The sequence below is a fragment of the Diceros bicornis genome, chromosome 35, assembly GCF_020826845.1.
Source record: "Diceros bicornis minor isolate mBicDic1 chromosome 35, mDicBic1.mat.cur, whole genome shotgun sequence".
Lineage (NCBI taxonomy): Eukaryota > Metazoa > Chordata > Mammalia > Perissodactyla > Rhinocerotidae > Diceros > Diceros bicornis.
Genome location: NC_080774.1, coordinates 12,064,991 through 12,083,185, shown reverse-complemented (window position 1 = coordinate 12,083,185; position 18,195 = coordinate 12,064,991). Strand labels below are relative to the sequence as shown.

The 18,195-nt window shown below is 46.8% G+C and overlaps 1 pseudogene; it reads right to left on the bottom strand.

Moving 5' to 3' along the window:
* Positions 1–1,368: 1,368 nt before the first annotated feature.
* LOC131398040 (small ribosomal subunit protein RACK1-like) overlaps positions 1,369–18,195 on the bottom strand; it is a 31,760-nt pseudogene continuing 14,933 nt past the window's right edge.

The window sequence follows — 18,195 nt, the reverse complement described above, 5'->3', positions numbered from 1 at the left end:
CGCCTGTTTAGGCTGTGGGGCTGGTAGTTACTAGGGTAATCTGATCTTATAATAAAAATAATAGAAGGAAAAAGACAAACCCCGTCCCGCCCAGTGGTGCGGGTCACGCTGTACGGGTTTTTCTTATTGGATTCTCCATCTTGCTGGCCATCATCAACCTGGGAACAGCCTCTGGGTGGTGGTTTGTTGGGGTGATGAAGGCTTCGGGTCCCGTTGACCTGGGTTCAAATACTGGCTCCACCTCTTCCTCCCATATCACCTTGATTGGGTTTATGCAGCCTATCTGAACCTCAGCTTTCTCATCTGAGAAATGGGAATGATAATGATGGCCTGTATCTCACGGGGTCATTGGAGGTATGAATGAAGCAAGCACAGTGCCCAGAACGCAGTGAACCCTCAGTCACTGAGAGTTGTTGTTACTCTTACTATTATTATCAATGGTAGTATTAGTCTTATTGTTTGTACTCATAATTAGTAACTTAGGTTGTGCCCTATTCCCAGATGAGGAGACTGAGGCACTGGGCGATAAGATAATGTGCTTTAGTCAAACATTTCCATCTTCCATGTCAATAATGGGCTTTACAGACCCAAAGAGTGGGATTTTAAAAGTCTTCTCCATAAATAAATGGGAAGAAAGCAATCTCTCGGCCCTGGAGACGACTTCCTAGCCTAGGATAAGCAAGTCGATATTTACGATGCAGCCCCAATAGAGGGGGTATTGTTCTGGGTGGACCGAGAAGGCACATCTAAAATGCTTCCACTGTTTTTTTGGCTGGGGCTGTCTTTTCCATAAAGAAAGATCTTATTGCCTAACCTAGGGGCCACTGGGATAATTCCAGGTGGTAGCACGGCTCTGGGAAAACCTCAGGAGGATGTTTCAAGCGAGGAAGGATTTGGGAGGGGAGCAAGATGAATTACCTACTCCGGTTTGCAAGGAAGAGAGAGGAACACATAAAAATGGAATTCAGGTGAGTGAGGGAAATCAGCCAAGGGCCTTTTAAGGATGTAATAATAGCTACAGCAAAGAGTTTGGCAATTATGGAGCACCTACTGTGTGCTGTGCTCTCATCAGCACTTGATTTTAACTTCCCATTTGATCCTTAAAAGATCTCAGCAAGAAAGATACCGATTTCCTATTTTACAGACGAGCAAAGCGAGGGCCAGGGAAGTGAAGTCATTCTCTACTGAGCCCTGGTTTCCAGTTCAAGCCTGGCTGGCCGCTTTCAAAGCCTGTTTTTTCCCCCCAATTTATCAAATTGCCAAGCCAGTGAGCATGGAGCATGGAGTCCTACCCCGAGGAAAGGGAGGCAGGGCCTCATGGGGGCAGGTGGTGTGTGTTTGCCGGATCCTCATGCGTCGGCCCCCTTGCTAGCTGGAGAAATCCTGGCCTCCGCCATGGCCCTCCTTCCTTGCCAGGAGGCCAGAGGCCGGAGCCTTGCCCGCCGCTCCCTCCTCCCACCACCCACACGCCCGCGAGTCACTTCCAAGGGTGGAGAAGCCTTTGAAGTCGGGGGTGACGCCGTGGAAGGCGAGGGCGTCAGAGCACTGTGGAAGGGGTGAACACGGGGCCAGCAGATAAGCAACCTAAACAGCCGTAAGCGCCCTCCCAGTCGCAGAAGGAGGAATTTCCGACAGCGGGTTCTCGCCTGGGTTTTGCTTAGTCTAGTTTTTAGAGCTATGAAGGATGATGTTCTCAAACTCAGCTAAGCCAGAAGCGGAGGGGAGCCTGAGCACAGCAGTTGTGTGTGAGCCTTCCCCAGAGCTGGAGTCCCGGGCTCTCTTGTCCCCGTGGCTGACTTGCCCACAGCTCCCTCTCTCTCTGTCTCCATATTGAATAAATCAACCTGGGCCCACAGAGTCCTGGAAGGTGCATTTTTCTCTTCAGAGAATCCATAGCTGGTATCAGAGCCTCTGTGACCCCTCCCTGAAAAAGGTAAAGATTTTTTGGAATAAATGAATGAAAAAATGCAAGCAGTTATCAAGTAGATAGAGAATGCCAGCTATTTTCTTTCTTTCTTTCTTTTTGCTTAGGAATATTAGCCCTAAGCTAACATTGTTGCCAGTCTTCCTCTATTTTATATGTGGGTTGCTGCCACAGCATGGCTGACAAGTGGTGTATGTCCATGCCTGGGATCCGAACCTGCAAACCTGGGCTGCCGAAGCAGAGCTGGCGAACGTCACCTCTATGTCGTGGGGCCAGCCCCCTATTTTCTTGTTAATAATATTCATCTGTTGTCTTAGGGAGAGTTCCCCCAGAAGTAGACCTTGAGATGAGGATCTGAGTGCCATTAATTTTTGGTTTGTTTTGTTTTGCTTTTTGGAGGTGATCCAAGTAAACACCAGTAAGGGTAGAGGAATTTGAAGGAAAGCAGCCAACACGGAATGTGTTAATGAGCAGGTTACTGCTGTGGGAAACTGAGGCTCTGTCCTGCTGGGGATCTCTGAGAGACGATACAGAACATGCCTTGGAATCATCCCCCCGAGGGACAAGACGCTGGAGTATAGATCCTCCAACTCCAGTCTGTCATTGTCTGAAGGGTGCTCCTGGAGGTACCAACTCCCCAGGACTACTGGTCTACCCTGTGAGCTAAGGCCAGGGGAAGCTCTCAGGTGGAGCGTTGCAAATGCTTGCACAGGAAGCCATCAGCATGCACAGGAAGGGTGTGTGCGGAGAACAGAGGAGTGAACTCCCCACGGTATCTACTACATCCATAAATTCACATTTGCTTGTTTCATCACTGACTGCAATTTCTACTTATCAGAGACACAGCTCTAAAGATGACAACCTTGGATTTTGTAGTAAAATTAAGAACAGAGCTCATGTAATATTAATATAAGTATTTACATAAATGCTGCGGGCTTCTAGGTGAGCCTCTGGGCTGAAGCATTGTAAAACATTTTATTGCACTGAGAATAAATAAGTGCAAATGTGGCAGAAGAACCAAAGGAACTGTGAAATTAAGGAGCATTCAAGTCAGATGCCATTTCTAAAGCTACCTTAAAAGTTAAGAGCCTGGGTTCAGGATTTGGATAGTTCAAGTCCTAGGTCTGACACCTGGGACTGTGTGACCTCCAACAAGTTGCTTTGACCTCTGAACTTCAGTTTTTGTCTTCTTTTTTTTAACCCATGAAATCATAGGAATACCTACCACGTACAACTGTCATGACAATTAAATGAGGTAGTGCATATAGACAATAGTTACGGATTGTACTATTTGTTTAGAATTCTTTCTTCCTTCCCCACCCTTGCCGTGGTTTCCTGTGTCAGGAATACACTTCCTTGTCCACTGACTACAGGCTTGGCCGTGTGACTTTGCTATGGCCAGTGGATGTGAGCAGATGTAACATATGCTCCCTGTAAGTAGAGACTTGTGCTTACATAGTTTTGGTTTGCTCTTTTGTACTCCTGCCCAGAACCATGAGAAGAGCATTCCAGAACTATAGACACGTAGAGCAGAATTTAACTCAATCGGCAGTATGAAGCTGAGTCAGTACACCAGCTAATCTAAGCCAGCAAGTGAGAAAGAATATTATTGACGTAAGCCATTGAGATTTTTTGGTTGTTATGCAGCATTATCACAATAATAGCTGACTATGACACAGTGTAATGTATTTGGCACAGGGTCTAATACATTGTAGGTACTCAGTAAGTAGCTGAGTTACAATTACAATTATTGTTCTTATTCTTGCTATTAGAAAAAGGAGTTGTTAGGCAAATATTTTGGGGGGCACACAGTATGTGATATCTCCCCATGGGAGATTTAGAAATATCATTGGCATATTAAAGGCTTTGACAAGTCCTGTAGTAAAAAAAAAACAAAAAACAAAGCAAACTTGGGAACTTTTTCTGTAATAAACACGCATTTACATTTTTCAGATTTGGGGAAATTTCAACAGGAAGGACTCACACTTAGGATGGGAAGTGTTCCAAGTCAGAACTTGGTTACTTCCCATTACTTGTCTGATGGGACATAAGAAGAGCTTAATGATGGATGAGGAATCCTCACACCCTACTGGCGGTACCCGCTGCTCACAATTTTCAGCACCCCATTAGCCAGTGTGGGGATCCCCTTCCTTCTCATTGCTGAGAATCTGCCAGCCATGCATATTCCTGGCAGGGAGGAGGATGCTCTACAATACTCAGAGCTGTCATTTCGTATCTGTCTTATCACGCACTAAGAATTTTACACACGCAATCTCATTTTATTCTCCCCACAACTCCACAAGGCGAGTGCTTTGGTCAGTCCCACTTTACAGAAGAGGGAACCGAGATTTGGAGAAATTGAATGCACTTGTCGAAGGTCACCCAGCTAATGAGGATGGTACCATCACTCAAACACAAATCCGTCTGATGCTTTAAGCATTAAACTACACTCCCTGTTGACACAGAGAAGAGACTGGCAGGTGAACAATTCATTTTCCCTTCTTCCATCCCTGCCACACCAGGGGAGCAGGCAGTGGTGGAACTAAACTTTCCAGGCATGTGCTGGGATCTAGAAGTAGTTGGACATGAGGTAGATCAGCATAAGGAAGGAAGCTATCATGGGAGACAGAGAATCAACAGTATCTGAGATGGACAGTGTCTTGCCCAGGGTCACCTAGCCAAGCAGAGTCAAAGTGGAGACTAGAACCTGGGCCTTCTGACTCCCAATTCAGTACCTATTTGAGGTGGAGCCAGTAACCATTCTCTCTTTTTTCTTTAATAGAAGTCCCCTATGTTGCTGGGAGCAGCATTATGCCAAGTTAAAATGGAATTATAGTTTGAAGCACCCCTGGCAGATAGGGTGGTAAATGAGATAGATGTAAGCAGAAGTTATTGGGTGGAGCTTCCAGAGAGCTCTTGGGCTTTTTTCTTTCCTTCCTCTTCCCAATATGATGGCTGGAGCTCCAGCAGCCACCTGTGATCATGAGGCAACCTTAATGATGAAAGCCAGTGCTGAAGACAGAAGAGCAGAAAGACACAAGCAACCTGAGATACTGATGACATCATGGAGTTGCCTGCTGGCCCTGGTTGCTTAACTCCAGGAGGTGCCATTTACTGTTTATGCTGTGAGTGGTGGTCCCTAGAGTTATGCAACATGGTGGCCCTTTCTACCCCTGGTCTTGTTTTTACAAGAGAGAAGATAAATCTTTCTCTTCGTATTCTATATCTCTTTGACTAGCAGCTGAATGCAATTCAGATGGATACATTATGTCACTGTTTACGTGCTGTCTTCCTGGCGTCCTCGCTCTCCACCCTTCTCCACCCGTGTGACTGACCTGTATAGACCCCATCAATGGACTCCTTGTCTCTAGCTTCCAACTGGGTTCAGACAATGGGAGGCACCAGCAGCAGATGTGAGGGATGGAGAACCCTGAAATTGGGTCTTTACTTCCTTGGTTCCTTCCCTGCCAGGTCCTCTAGGGCTGGCAGTGTCTTGACCAAAAGTCTCAGCTTTTATCAGGAGCCCTCTCTTCTCTCGCTTTCTCTCTGGGTTCTGACGACACACCTTCTTTTGTCACCTTCAGGATTGGTGACAGTACCTAGTCCCTGGGTGCTTGCCCTCCCTTGCTGGTTTCCTTAATCCTGCCCACACCTTTATAAATAGCCCCTTTATTAAACTCTCCCCATTACCCCATTGGAGTGGGCCATCTGTTTCCTGCCAGGGAATGTCCCTGGAACCCCGATGGATGCAATCTCCCACCCATCCTGGCTGGGACTTCCCTTCCGATTCTCTCTCGCAGCTTCTCTCTCCAGAGAGACATTCTTGAGTCTCTACTCTTCCCTCCTCTGTCACCCTAGAATATTTTCTCCTCCTACACACCACCCAGAGTCATCATCATTATTTTAAAGATCACCACGCAGTGAGCACTGCATGCCTGGCACCATATAGGCCACTTTATGTACATTGTCTTGTTTAATCCCCACAACAACCCAGGGAAGGAGGTCTTATGCCCATTCTACAGACAGGAAAGCAGGTTCCCCCAGGCCCAGTGACTTACCCAAGGCCACACAGCTAGGGGAGGGGTGGAGCGGGGACTTGAACTCAGGGTTGTCCAACTCCAATGCTGGTGTTAAGGCTAAGCATGGTGCTGTCCTGTCTCTGGTTTGAATAGAAATATAACCATGACCCTAGTTGTCATGGCTAGCTCTGCGTACATTAGGATATTCCCAGAAGAGGGTGTCAGGTGTTCAAGTGTACATAGGAGACCTGGCATCTCTTTCACCCCAAATTGGGGATACTAACCCCCCAATACACTCGCATTTAAACACAAACCCACATACACACACTCAAACACGCTCTTACACATACTTGCTCACATGTCCATTCAAACATGGTCACACACTCAAACACATTCACACCCTCTCTCACATACACACACGCTCATAGTTGCACACACTCACACACACCTCTCCGTGGCTGGGAGGCCCCAGGAGCCTCCTGGGCACCCCTGGCAGAGGAAGGTGCCCACGCAGGATCCTGCGGCAGGTGAGAACACCTCTGCTCAGGGGTCTTTTTGACTGATGACTTAAAAATAACCCCCCTGGCGGGGGCTGGTATTTATTAGGCATCTTGGCTCTGCCAGTTTCCCCGTACTTCACACCCGGACAGGTTCCAAAGAAAACGTGACCAGGGCCCAGGGAAGCCAGAACACCTGCTTTGTCAACTGTGGGCAGACGGAGACGGCCCCACGTGTCTCACCGGCACTGTTGTGTCTGAGGCCTGGGCTGGCAGCTGCCTGGTCCCAGGTAAGCAGAGCTGAGGTGTGACGGGTTCGTTCTCTTTCCTCAAGCTCGGCTTGGTGTCAGAGTAATGAACCCGTTGACATCAACACTGTCGCGTGAGGCTAAGGAAGGGCTGAGAATACAGTGGGCAAGACAGAACGCATGTTGCTCAAAACCTGGGTTTGGAATCAGATCCACCTAGAGTTGACTCCAGCACTAAAGCTGGGTCACCTTGGCCTGGCTCTTACCCTGTGAAAGCGTCAATTTCCTGATCAATTCATGGGAAAGGTAATAGCAGTTTCTTAGGGTTTCTGTGAGCATTAATCGAGGGGGGTCATGCACATAGAAAGTTGAGCCACAGAGTAAGTTCTTAGGGAAAAGGGGGAGTTTGTCTCTAGAGGAAAATAGACTAGGAGAAGAACTCACATTCCTGAGACTGCGCACGTGACTTTAATCTCTCCCAGGGCATGAGACACCAATGAGAAAGTGTGCAAAGCTCTTACATGGCTGCTTTTTGAATTCTGTGACTTTGCCGCTGAGAAGCTGAATAGATGTATCCTTTCGGAGGAGCCATAGCAGCTGTTGCGTTGGAAGGATACAAGTAAGCAGGCGAATGCTCAGACACCACCATTCAGGATCTCCTACCATCCCTTTTTAGCAATGACCAACTTGGGGACCATAGCATATTCCCCCAGCTCATATTTTCTCTGCTTGAATCAAGCTTAAGTTGGATGCTCTACTGGTGGTCAGATGAGGGAACCTACGCACATTACTTTCCCTCTCTGTACCTCTGTTTCTTCATCTGTAAAATGGGTATAATGCTATTTACCTCAGAGAGTAAAGGGGCAAAACGCCTAGCACATAATAGGTGCTCAATGATTAGTTCTCATTATAAAGGTGGCTTTGGATTAGAGGGAAAACTAACTGTCATGTTGGAGAAGGTGTTTCTGCATTATAAAGATTTCCTCCGAATGTCCAAAGAAGTACATTCTTTGTCTATTGGTTAGAGGTCTCAAAACTTTTAAAATTATGCATTCCTACCAGTCTAAAAAATTGAGAATGGATCATATATATACATATCCATATACTATATATTCAAATATATATATACACATCCATATACTATATATTCATATATATATACACATATGTTCATGTAATATTAGGTTAATATATTTCAAATGTTATAACTATATGCAAAAATTAGAAATCAGAGGGCTGAGTTATAAAATGAACATAGATATAAGTTCTGATAATTTTCCCCAAATCCCAAAGGATTATTTCTGCACCCCTCTTTGTAAACCACAGTCTAGGTCCTTGCTACTCAAAGTGTGGTCCCCGGACCAGCAGCATCAGCATCACCTGGGAGCTGGTCAGAAATGCAGAATCTCAGATTTTACCCCAGACTTGCTGAATCAGAATCAGCATTTTCACAGGATCCCCAGGGAATTGAGTAGACGTTGAAGTTTGAGAACCACCGATCTCAGGAACACGATTGGGAGAAACCTCTCAATTTTCAGCTTCTTTGTCTGTCTTGCACCTTCTCCTCGTCACCCGAGGTTGAGTGAGTTCCTCTCGTTGTCTTCAGTCAACCAGCATATGGGGAATTCTCTGGCCGCCTGTGGCACTGCCCCTGTGGTTCCATAAACCCACCCTGGAATAGATTGCCCCAAGCCAAGCTCCGGAATGTTTTTTCCTTTAGCCCATATTTAATGGTGCCAGCCAATTTGGAGACATCCCCAGAGGCAGGGCTCCTGGTCTCCATAGTTTGAAACGTGATTGCTGAGCAGTTCCATAAATCTGCTTTGGAAAGGCCCGGCAATTCTTTTGGAGGTAAAAAAGCTAACAAAACTAATCCCTTGCTGTTCCTTGAAGTGGACTCAGATGGAAATAAAATCTTTCCACAAAGTGAGCTTTGGCCTCACTTCCTCATTTCGGGTCCAAAAATGACTTTCAGAGAGCATGTTAGCGAGCGCTCTGGCTGGAGCTCGGCAAGGCAGGCCTGCGGCAGAGAGGCGGAGGGCCCGTCACCAGGGAAGCACGCTAATGGGCTGGGCTGCACAAACATTATTTTTTAATTCTGAGAGTAGAAGCAACTGTTAGAGAATTCATCAAACTCTAGGCAGGAAAAGGGCTTCGTTTCTCTGCCCTGGCACTGCCCCGAGCTCTGAGTGGGCTTGAGTCACCTCCAGTTCTTTGGGATGCAGCCAAGGCCAGGCCTCTGGTTACCAGCAGGCCTGGTGGACTTTATGGGAGTGGAATGGGGGAACGCTGGCCAGGCCAATGGCCCAGACTAAAGACCGCGAAATGGAGGCTTTCTGGTGAGGGCAGGATTGTGCTGGGCAGTACAATGGCAGAACATGCCGTTTCTTTCTCCATCCCAGTTTGCTCCTTTGGCCGCCATATTGGAAGGAACAAGGGCGTTAAGGGAGACAGATCATAGAGAGGGACTTCTCACCCTTTGTGTGCCAGTCACTTGCCTGTTTCTCTCAAATCTATTTCCTGCTCATCCTCGGCTCTCTTCTGTATAACAGATGGCTGACTACTGTGAACTACAATTTCCAGTGTCCCTTGCTTCTGGTTATGGGGCCTCCAATGGGGCGTTGGCAGACTGGAGGATGATGGGAGATGCTAAGGTCATTCTCCCTCTCTCTACACTCTCTCTTATTTGCAGGTCCTCTCTGGGCACGGTGGAGACTCCAGCAGTGGCTTTTTCCTACGTGGTTCCAGCGTTCTCTGCATTCCTCCACGGCAGCCCCAGTTCCTGGATTCCAGTAACATCACCTCCTCCCATGGTCCCTCCTGCCCGAGGTAGCAGTGGCTTCCTGCTTTTGCTCATCTCCAAGTTATTTCTCATGTCCCGTTTCCCCTTTCAGCTCTTCCAACACCTTTGTAACTAGTCACTTTTCTAAAAAGAAGAAAATCTTTTGAATGAACTACCTGGTGGGGTAGCTTTGTCTTCCAGATTAGAGACGGACCAATAATGTTGAGACTCTGCAGCGGCCACTTGAATGACATCAAATGAATAAGTATTTACAGAGCACTCCATCAGTCGAGGACTCAGGCTAACCTAAACAATGTTTTACAAGGACAATTTATTACAAGGACACAGGTTACTCCAGTGATTTGAAAGAAAACCTGAACAACAGACCCAGAACAAATAGAAGGCAGGAGGCTTCCAGGGTCTAGGCAGCAAGAACTAAGGAGGCAGTCTCCTTGGGTTACAGCTTTTGAAGTGAATTGCCTCCAACTGCTTTCCATGTACGTTTCATGGTGCACAGGATTCATTTATTGGAAGAGAGGCTCTCATGGTTATCTTGAGTCCCACGGCCACTGGTTGACCAGAAAGCACAGGGCTTCCTGATTAATGGTCCCATCAAAACTGCCAACACCTGGGAGAGGAACTAGTATTAGCAGGGAACGGTGGAATTCTGGGGAAACACAAACATTCAGTCCATAGCACGTCCCTTACTTAATTAATTTAATAATGAGAGTATCCCCACATGAAACTGCAAACCCAGAGTACTTGAACACAGTAGGTGCTTTTAGTGAACTGTGCTGATTTAGATGCCTATCATCTTCTGCAGTAGCAGCGCCTTAGTTTTCCTTTGAATAACGTGCGCAGTTAGACTACTGATTTCCCTCCAGTATCTGTTCTCTCCCTCTTCCACAGTAAGGAAACAAATAAGCCCATAAGAAATCAGTAGTTATAGAGAATAGAAGGGAGAAATGAGCAGGGAAAGGAAACAGAGAATGACAAGGTGCAGTCAAGGGCAGTCTCTCTGAGAAGGTAAATTTGAGCAAAGACCTGAACGAATTACGTGAATGAGCCATGCAGATATCGGGAGCAGAGCATACCAAGCAGAGAAAAGAGCAAGTGCAAAGGCCCTGGGGTAGGAGCATGATTTGCATGCTGGAGGAACAGCAGAGGCCAGTATTCCTGGAGTGGAGTGGGAAGTGTGAGAATGGTAGGAGCCAAGGCAGAGAGATCAGCAGGAAGCGGTTTCTGTAGGGCTGAGGATCGTGGTGAGGACTCTGGGTTTTACTCTGAGTGAGTTGGGAGCTGTTGGAGGTTTTGAGGAGAAGAGGAATGAGATCACGTACATTTTAGATCAGATCACTGACTGCTGTATGGAGAATAGACCGTGGAGGGAGCAAGACAAGATCATTATTCTTTACAGAATATCAGCCAGAGAATGAGTGAATATTAGAAAGTAGAAGAATGAATGGATATTGAAAGTTAAACAAACAAAAAAAAGATTTAAGAGTTCAGGACAAGATTGGAAGGGTCGCTACAAGCCTGCGCGTGATTCGTTGCCAAACGCAGGGAACAGACAAGCTTTACTCTGGGAAATCTGGGGTGGGAACAAGCACTTCATCCTGGGGAGAGAAGGAAGGTGTTATGAAGGAGACGGGGTTGGCACAGGGCTTGAAGGATGAGGTGGACAAATTCCAGTTCGTGCCACCGCAGGAATTCACAAGCAGAGGGAAAACCTGGGTCAGACGGGTCTACCAGTTAGTTTCAGGCCAGCCAGGATTATTAATCCATCCAGCTGTAGTGGTGAGGGAGTGATGGATGGCTCTTGATTCTATTAGCACTGGCTGGGTCTCTCTCTTCCTCTGACGGCTCTGAATTCCAGCCTCTCTGGCTGGCAGAGTCTGGGCTTTTAAATGGAAGGTGAGTGGGTGAGATAGAGGGACCTACAATGATGAATAAAACACACAAACCCCCTCCCCAAGGAGCTTATAGACAAGGGGGAGAGTGAGATATTAAACAAATAAAAAGGAGAGATATATCGTTACGAATATTGGTGAATGTTATGATGGAAAACATCAGAGTTGAGGAGTGGAGGAGTGGAGGAAGTCCACCCGGGGGAAGTGACATTTGGGTGGAGACCTGAAGGAGTCTCAGGTTTTTGCAAAATTGGAGGGAAGAGCGTTGATGGCAGAGGGAACAGTGGATGCTAAGAGTTTAGGGCAAGAAAAAGCTTCCTGGCTTCAAAGAATGCAAGAAAGCAGCTATGGTGGGAAGAACCCGTGCAAAAGGAGTTGTGCGTGATCAAGACCCTCCAGCTAGTCTTTATTTTCCCTTTAGCTGCAGGAAAAGGATGTACAGGCAGGAGCACAGAGTTTCTGGGGTATTTGATTGCAAATAATTATTTCTTATACCTGGAATAATACGGGGCGGGAGTGTGAGTGGCTGACCATCAATGGTGGTGGTCACTCTACTGATTTCCAATATTTCATCAAGAAGTAATCATTTCCCAGGCTGACAAAGTCATGAAAACCCACTTTAAGCACAGAGTTTTGCCTTCCTGGCCCAGTGGTTTAACTTGTCGACATTGGGGAGTGTTTTGTCTGGACTGTTTGCTTAATTGCTACTGCACAGAAGGCGTTAGTTAGCCAGGAATCTTTTTGAGATGCAAAGGGGCTGACCTACAGCCTATCCCAGGTTGCCAAAAAAACCAATCCCAACTACTTACCTGAGAGCGCCTGCTGTCAGGCCCTGCCCAGGCACTGGGGGAGCTTGGGAACATGCCTTAAAGTAGTTTAGAAAACGATTTGTTTCTGGAACACAGCAGCTATTCCAGCGGAGTCCTTTATTCCCAAGCCATTCCACGTCCCAGAGGATTTTAATTTCTGTCAGTTAGATTCATTTGCACCCAACTCATCAAAACAGATTTGTTTGGTTTCAGAATCCAAACAGCATCATTGATACCCAAGAAACCTCACAATCTCTGAAGCCTCACCAGCCAGCGGTGTTCTGCTAGTTCTAAACAGGATCCAGAATGAGTTTGGAGCCCGGCAATCAGGAGCATTATCAATCGTTGGCAGCTGTATTCTTTATTTTTTACTCTGTTTCCAATTTGAGAAAAAGATGGGTCCCTGGATAGTATTCTTCTCAGCCTCTCCATTCTCTGTGAAAAAGACAATCACTCATTCATTCAACAGGCGTTTCGTGAGTGTTTTCTGTGTTCTAGGCTCTGAGCTAGAACTGGGGAAACAGTGTTCAGCACAGATATGACTCATGCTCTGCCCTAAATGGAATTCCTAAATGGAATTTGCAGTCTAGTGAGGGAGACAGACGTTAAATTGTAATGACACATAAAGTAATTTAATTGCAAATGCAATTTTTCAACAACCAGCAAATGTCTATTGAGCATCTATACATTCGAGACACCACTCTAGGTGTTGGAGATACAGCTGTGAACAAAACAGACACAGCCCAAGTTGGGATATTAATAGCACTGAGGTTGAGATGAGATAACGCACACAAAACTCTTAGCTGAGGGACTGTTATTATGAATTTTCCTACCTTGTGCTAAATCGTCAATGGCTCCCCAGTGCTTAGAGGGCAATAATGTTCCATCTCTTTGAGTTACAAACAGCCAGGCTTTTCTTCCTTACCAAATTAGTCCAATCCTGGTTTCAGCACTTACCAGCTGTGCAACTGTAGGTAAGTCACATGGACTTCTCTGACCCTCAGTTTCCTCTTCTGCAGAATAGAGATAATGGTATCTATCACAAAGGATTGTTGTGAAGATTAAAAGGACTGTGCCTAGCACAAAAGTAAACACTCAGTGAATGTTAGCTATTATTATTGTTATTATTGATATTATTGTTTTAAAAATTATTGCTGCTTGTGGCAGAGTCTTAATTATTGGATTTATCCATTTCATGATAGTAATAGGATCTTTAGCTGGACACGTGGCTACCCAGCATGAAAAATACATTTCCCAGACTCCTTTGCAGTTAAATGTGGCCATGAGACTAAGTCCTGGCTAAAGGGATGTGAGCAGAAGTGGTTTGTGTAATGTTCACTTGGTGCCCTTAGAGGGGAGGGATTTTCCCTAATTTGGCACCTACTGGGTGCCAGGCACTGTTCTGGGCTCTGTGGATCCAAAGGAGAAGAATATATGGTCCTTGTTTTCAAGGAGCTCTCAATCCTTTATCTGTTATTTCCTTCAACAAATACTTTATGGTCCTCCTGTGTGCCAGGCACTGACTAGGCTAGTGAACATAGCCTGATCACACAGCTTGTAAATTGTGACCTTGGGATTCAAACCTGGCTCAGCATGACTCCAAAACCCGGGGTCTTAGCTGCAAAATCTCATTTGTTCCTCCTTCACAGATAACCAAGCCTCAACTCCATCTTCCTTAAAGAAGAAAGTGGGAATGAATGGATGTGCTGCCGAACCCCTGGGCCTGCTTCTATATTGGCTCTCACTTACTAGCTGTGTGCCTGTGGGTAAATGACTCGCCCGCCCTGCCCTCCCACCTCAGAGTATGTGTAAGATTTGGTAGTTGGGGTGAAGAGACCATCCCAGGTCACAGAGGCACAATCATTTACGTTCCTCTGCAGGCTTAGAGTGTGGTGGATAAGGACACTCGTTGTGGTCACACAGATCAGCTCTGCAATTTATTGGCTGGGTGGCCTTGGGTGAGTTACTTTACCTCTCCGAGCTTGATCTGTAAAATGGGGAATGATGATGACGACGTCTATTTCAGTGGGTTGTTGGAAGGATTAAATGTGCCACACAGCAAGCACCCAAAGTGTGCTGGTTATTATCATTGTTATCCTAGAGGGGCAGATTCAAGGTTAACGAAATGGAGGAGGGGCCACTTCAAGGACCTCTTTCTAAAATTATAAGAAAGATGTGACTGAATTCCTCTCAGCAGGAATTATTCACGTTAAGTGTCCTCTTGACTCACCCCTCCGTCCCAGTGCTCCCTCCCTTCCCCTTCTGTGATTTGAGAATCTGAACCCAGTGGTTTTGGCCTGGGAGCCAGAAGCCCAGCATGGCTTTGGAACTATAAGAGTTAAGCGTCCGTCCAGCTCACAAATGCAGAAAAACTCCACCAAGACAGGGGGGAAATATTTCCATCTCTGATAAGGAGTAAAAACGGAGCAACTGATTCCATATGGGCCGGCGAGAGCGGCGGGAAGGAGCGGGCGGGGTCCCCAGCGTGCGTGGCCACGCAGGGCTGATGAATGACCGGCTGGCCTGGACAGGCAGACCGGCCTCCGCTTTGGAGAGATCAGGAGAGAGCGGGGAGAGCGGGAGAGGATCTGACTCCTGGACGAGGAGGGGGCATGGCAGGAGTCCACCCAATTTTTCTTATGGGTGGCAGCAAAAATGTGTGTCAACATCTGTCGTCTTGAAAGAAACTGCAGCTTTAACTAGACAGGGATGGAGGAATCATAGTCTTCATTGTTTTTCAGCTTTGAGTCGATCTGGTTAAGATCCGGATGGATTTTAGAGAAAAATCACACAGTCCATCTTGGTGGGCTGTTTGACAAGATCGAAGAATGTTATTTTCCTTAAAATTGGTGTCTGAAAAATAAATTAAATACCGCTTGAGTTGAATTTGACTAACCGACCGTTTGGCTGGATCGGCCACTATGCAGACTGCATTCTGTGCTCTCCTGCTCCTGTCCTCTGGGCTGTCACCCAGGCTGTGCCCTCTGCCTGCAGCACTGTTTCTCCTCATTTTTTTAACCTGGAAATTTACTAGCGCTTACCTAATACTCTTTCTTGGCCAGGCACATTCTAAGGGCTCTCTAAAATAGTAACTTTCTTCTAAAACATTAACTTCTCTAATCCTTCCAATAAAGCTATAGAGTTGGTACTATTATTATCTCTGTTATACTAAAGGGGAAGCTAAAATAACCCACTCACATCACTCAGATAGTGGGTGACAGAGCTGGGGTTTGAACCCAGGTGGCACAGTTCCAAGCCCTGTGCACTTAACCACTATGCTATGTACCTCTCTGATTCTCATAGCACCTTCAGATCTCTACTTAGATTTGCCTGGCCAGGGATGCCATCTCAGCCTGAAGAGCCAGGTGACTTGGTCTTCTGATCCTTTAGCACCAGTTAATTGCCCTCATTAGGGTGTGAGAGAGTCAAAGAGGTGCCCTGTTCAGATTTCTCTTCAACAATAAGCTCGCTGTTCAGAGGCCAGCGGTGTGCTAGCCCACAGCTCCCAGCTGTGGCATCTTCGAGATCCGCCTTGGCTTCCAGCTGAGCCCACATCCTTTAAGGCAGCCCCAGCGGATGGCTGAGCCTGATGGGTATGGGGGGCCTGTCCATTTTTGCCCGGCGGTCTCTGCTCTGGGGCACCCCAGGTGTTGACGGAGACCCTGCTGGGTTTGAGTTGCAGTTGGAAACACACAACCCCCCACCCCCTGCCCCAGCCATTCTGCTTCCTCCTCCTTTCTTTTTGAAATTCTGATACTTACTGTCATGTTTCAGCTTGTGCCTGCTCCCTCGTTTCGCCTCTCCCTACCCCTACTCAAGCCAGGTTCTTTGCACCCATTGCTTCAGGGAAAAGTGGAGACAGCAGAAAATGAAGGAAAATGGAGTGTTGCTCTGGCTTTTGAAATTCAAAATTCTACACCCTTTAATGGGGAACTTAGGCCATCGACAGTAAATTTGGTATTTATTATGGATAAGAGTGAGCGTTCATATCCTGAGCTAGAAAAGGATGCCCAGGCTAGGAGGGAGGGGAGAAGATGGCAAGGGTTTGAGGAGGGAAAGAGAGAAAAGGGCTGAGGGGAGAGGGCCTGGCCTGAAGAGGTTGAACAGACACAAGAGGCTGGATCAGCCTCCTCCTGAGGGCGCATCCACCAGCCAGGTAGGATCTGAGCAGCATGAAATTGCCCAGTCTCCGCTCCAGTGAGTGCTGGGGACCACACTGCTGTCCTTGTTGATGGTGTCCAGTTAGCACCTCCTTTCCACCACGGCCAGCATGCCACATGTTGGACATCCAGTCTACGGGGCCCTGAGACTGTGCTGGGTCACAGTATGACTTTCTCCTCTGAACAACCTCTCCTTCCATGTCCCAGACACTCAAAAGATGGAGGGAAACGGAGAGAGAGGGTGGGGCTCTGAAAATCACTGAGATGGGTGGTCCAGAGGACCAGAGAGCCCCCTACAAGCTGTGCCTGGGTGGGACTGAACAGGACCAGCCTGAGTCTGCCACTGAGCTGGGGTAGTTGTAAAAGATTCCCCAGGTTTATGAGCTCATAGCTGTATTTAGGTGGTCAGATCTCTACCTAAATGAATGTTCACCTACACGTGGGTCAAATGTCATTCTTCAGAAAAGTCTTCCCTGACTTTGGATCAAAGTCCCAGATGTTCTCCCACTTACAAGTCTATTTCTTTCCATTTATCACCATCAGAAATGTCTTCCTTGTTTATTGACTTGTTTAGCATCTCTGTCCTGCCTAGAAGGTGACCCCCACAACTGTAGGACCAGGTGGGCTTGTTCATGGTGCCATACCCAGTGCTTGGTCCAGGGCAAGACTCATCCCCATCCTGTAGGAGGCACTCAACACTCTGGAAGGAATAAATGAACTCCTCCTTGTCTTCAGGATAAAGTCCAAACGTGCAGTGTGTTACTGCGGACTCTTATTGGCAAATGGATGAATGGATCCGCTGAGATGTGGTTGGGGTCAGACCCGTCAAGGGGACAGGGAGAGGACCATCTCAGCCGGAGCCAGGGGCCATGGTGGTGAACTTGAGAGATGGAAATAGTCCAGGTGGACATCTCTTGCTTGATCGAAGCAGTAGGACGCCCATCTGCCTGTCACACTCCTGCTACTGCGAGGTGGACCTTGGCCAAGTTTGAAGGTATAGCCTCTTCCCCCTGACTTGCATTTCAATGGGATGAAATTCCTGATAGCTTAACTTGCTTTACCGTCTTTAAAAGCTCCTCTGCCAGAGCCACAAATCCTTCAAGGGCCATCCTGTATGGGGAACACCCTCGGCCTGCTTTCTGTGCAGGGCCCTGGGTGGGCAATTAATCAGCCTTCTCGGTTCACTCCCTTCTCAGAGCCAGAGAGAGGAGCTGCTTGCCGGAGTCAGTCAACAGGCCAAGGGCTCTCTGGAGGGGTAGATCTTCCTGCAGAAAGTGGAAGGGGTTGTTCGGGGCGCCCTGAAGGAAATCTGCATTCTCTGTTGGGTAACAGGACCCAGGGGTGTCTCCAGTCCCAAGTGGTTGGTCTAGGAGAGGCTAGTCAGAACGTGGGGGCTGGTCTGCCCTGGCAGGTGGGGAAACACAAGCAGCTGGAGAGCAGTATAGGTGAGCATAATGAATGAGTATTCAGGGAGCCTTAATGAAAATATATTTGGAACTCTATATATTCCTGAAGTAATCCATTTTTTTTAAATAAAAATGAAAGAGCATAGACAAGCCAAAAGAAACAAAAACGATATATGTATAATCCCTCTCCCTAGACATAACATCATTAACATGTTGTGGTTTCACTTTTCAATAATTTTATGCATAAATATATATGCTTTTTATTAAAATGGAGTTATACAGTATAGACTGTTGTATGACCTGTCTTTCTCACTTAGAAATGATGTCAGGACATATTTCCTTAAAAATAAATCTAGAGCTACATCATCGTTTTTGATTGTTACATAAGATTCCAATGTATGGATGGCCTGTGATTGAACAGTAATTTAACCAACTTTCTA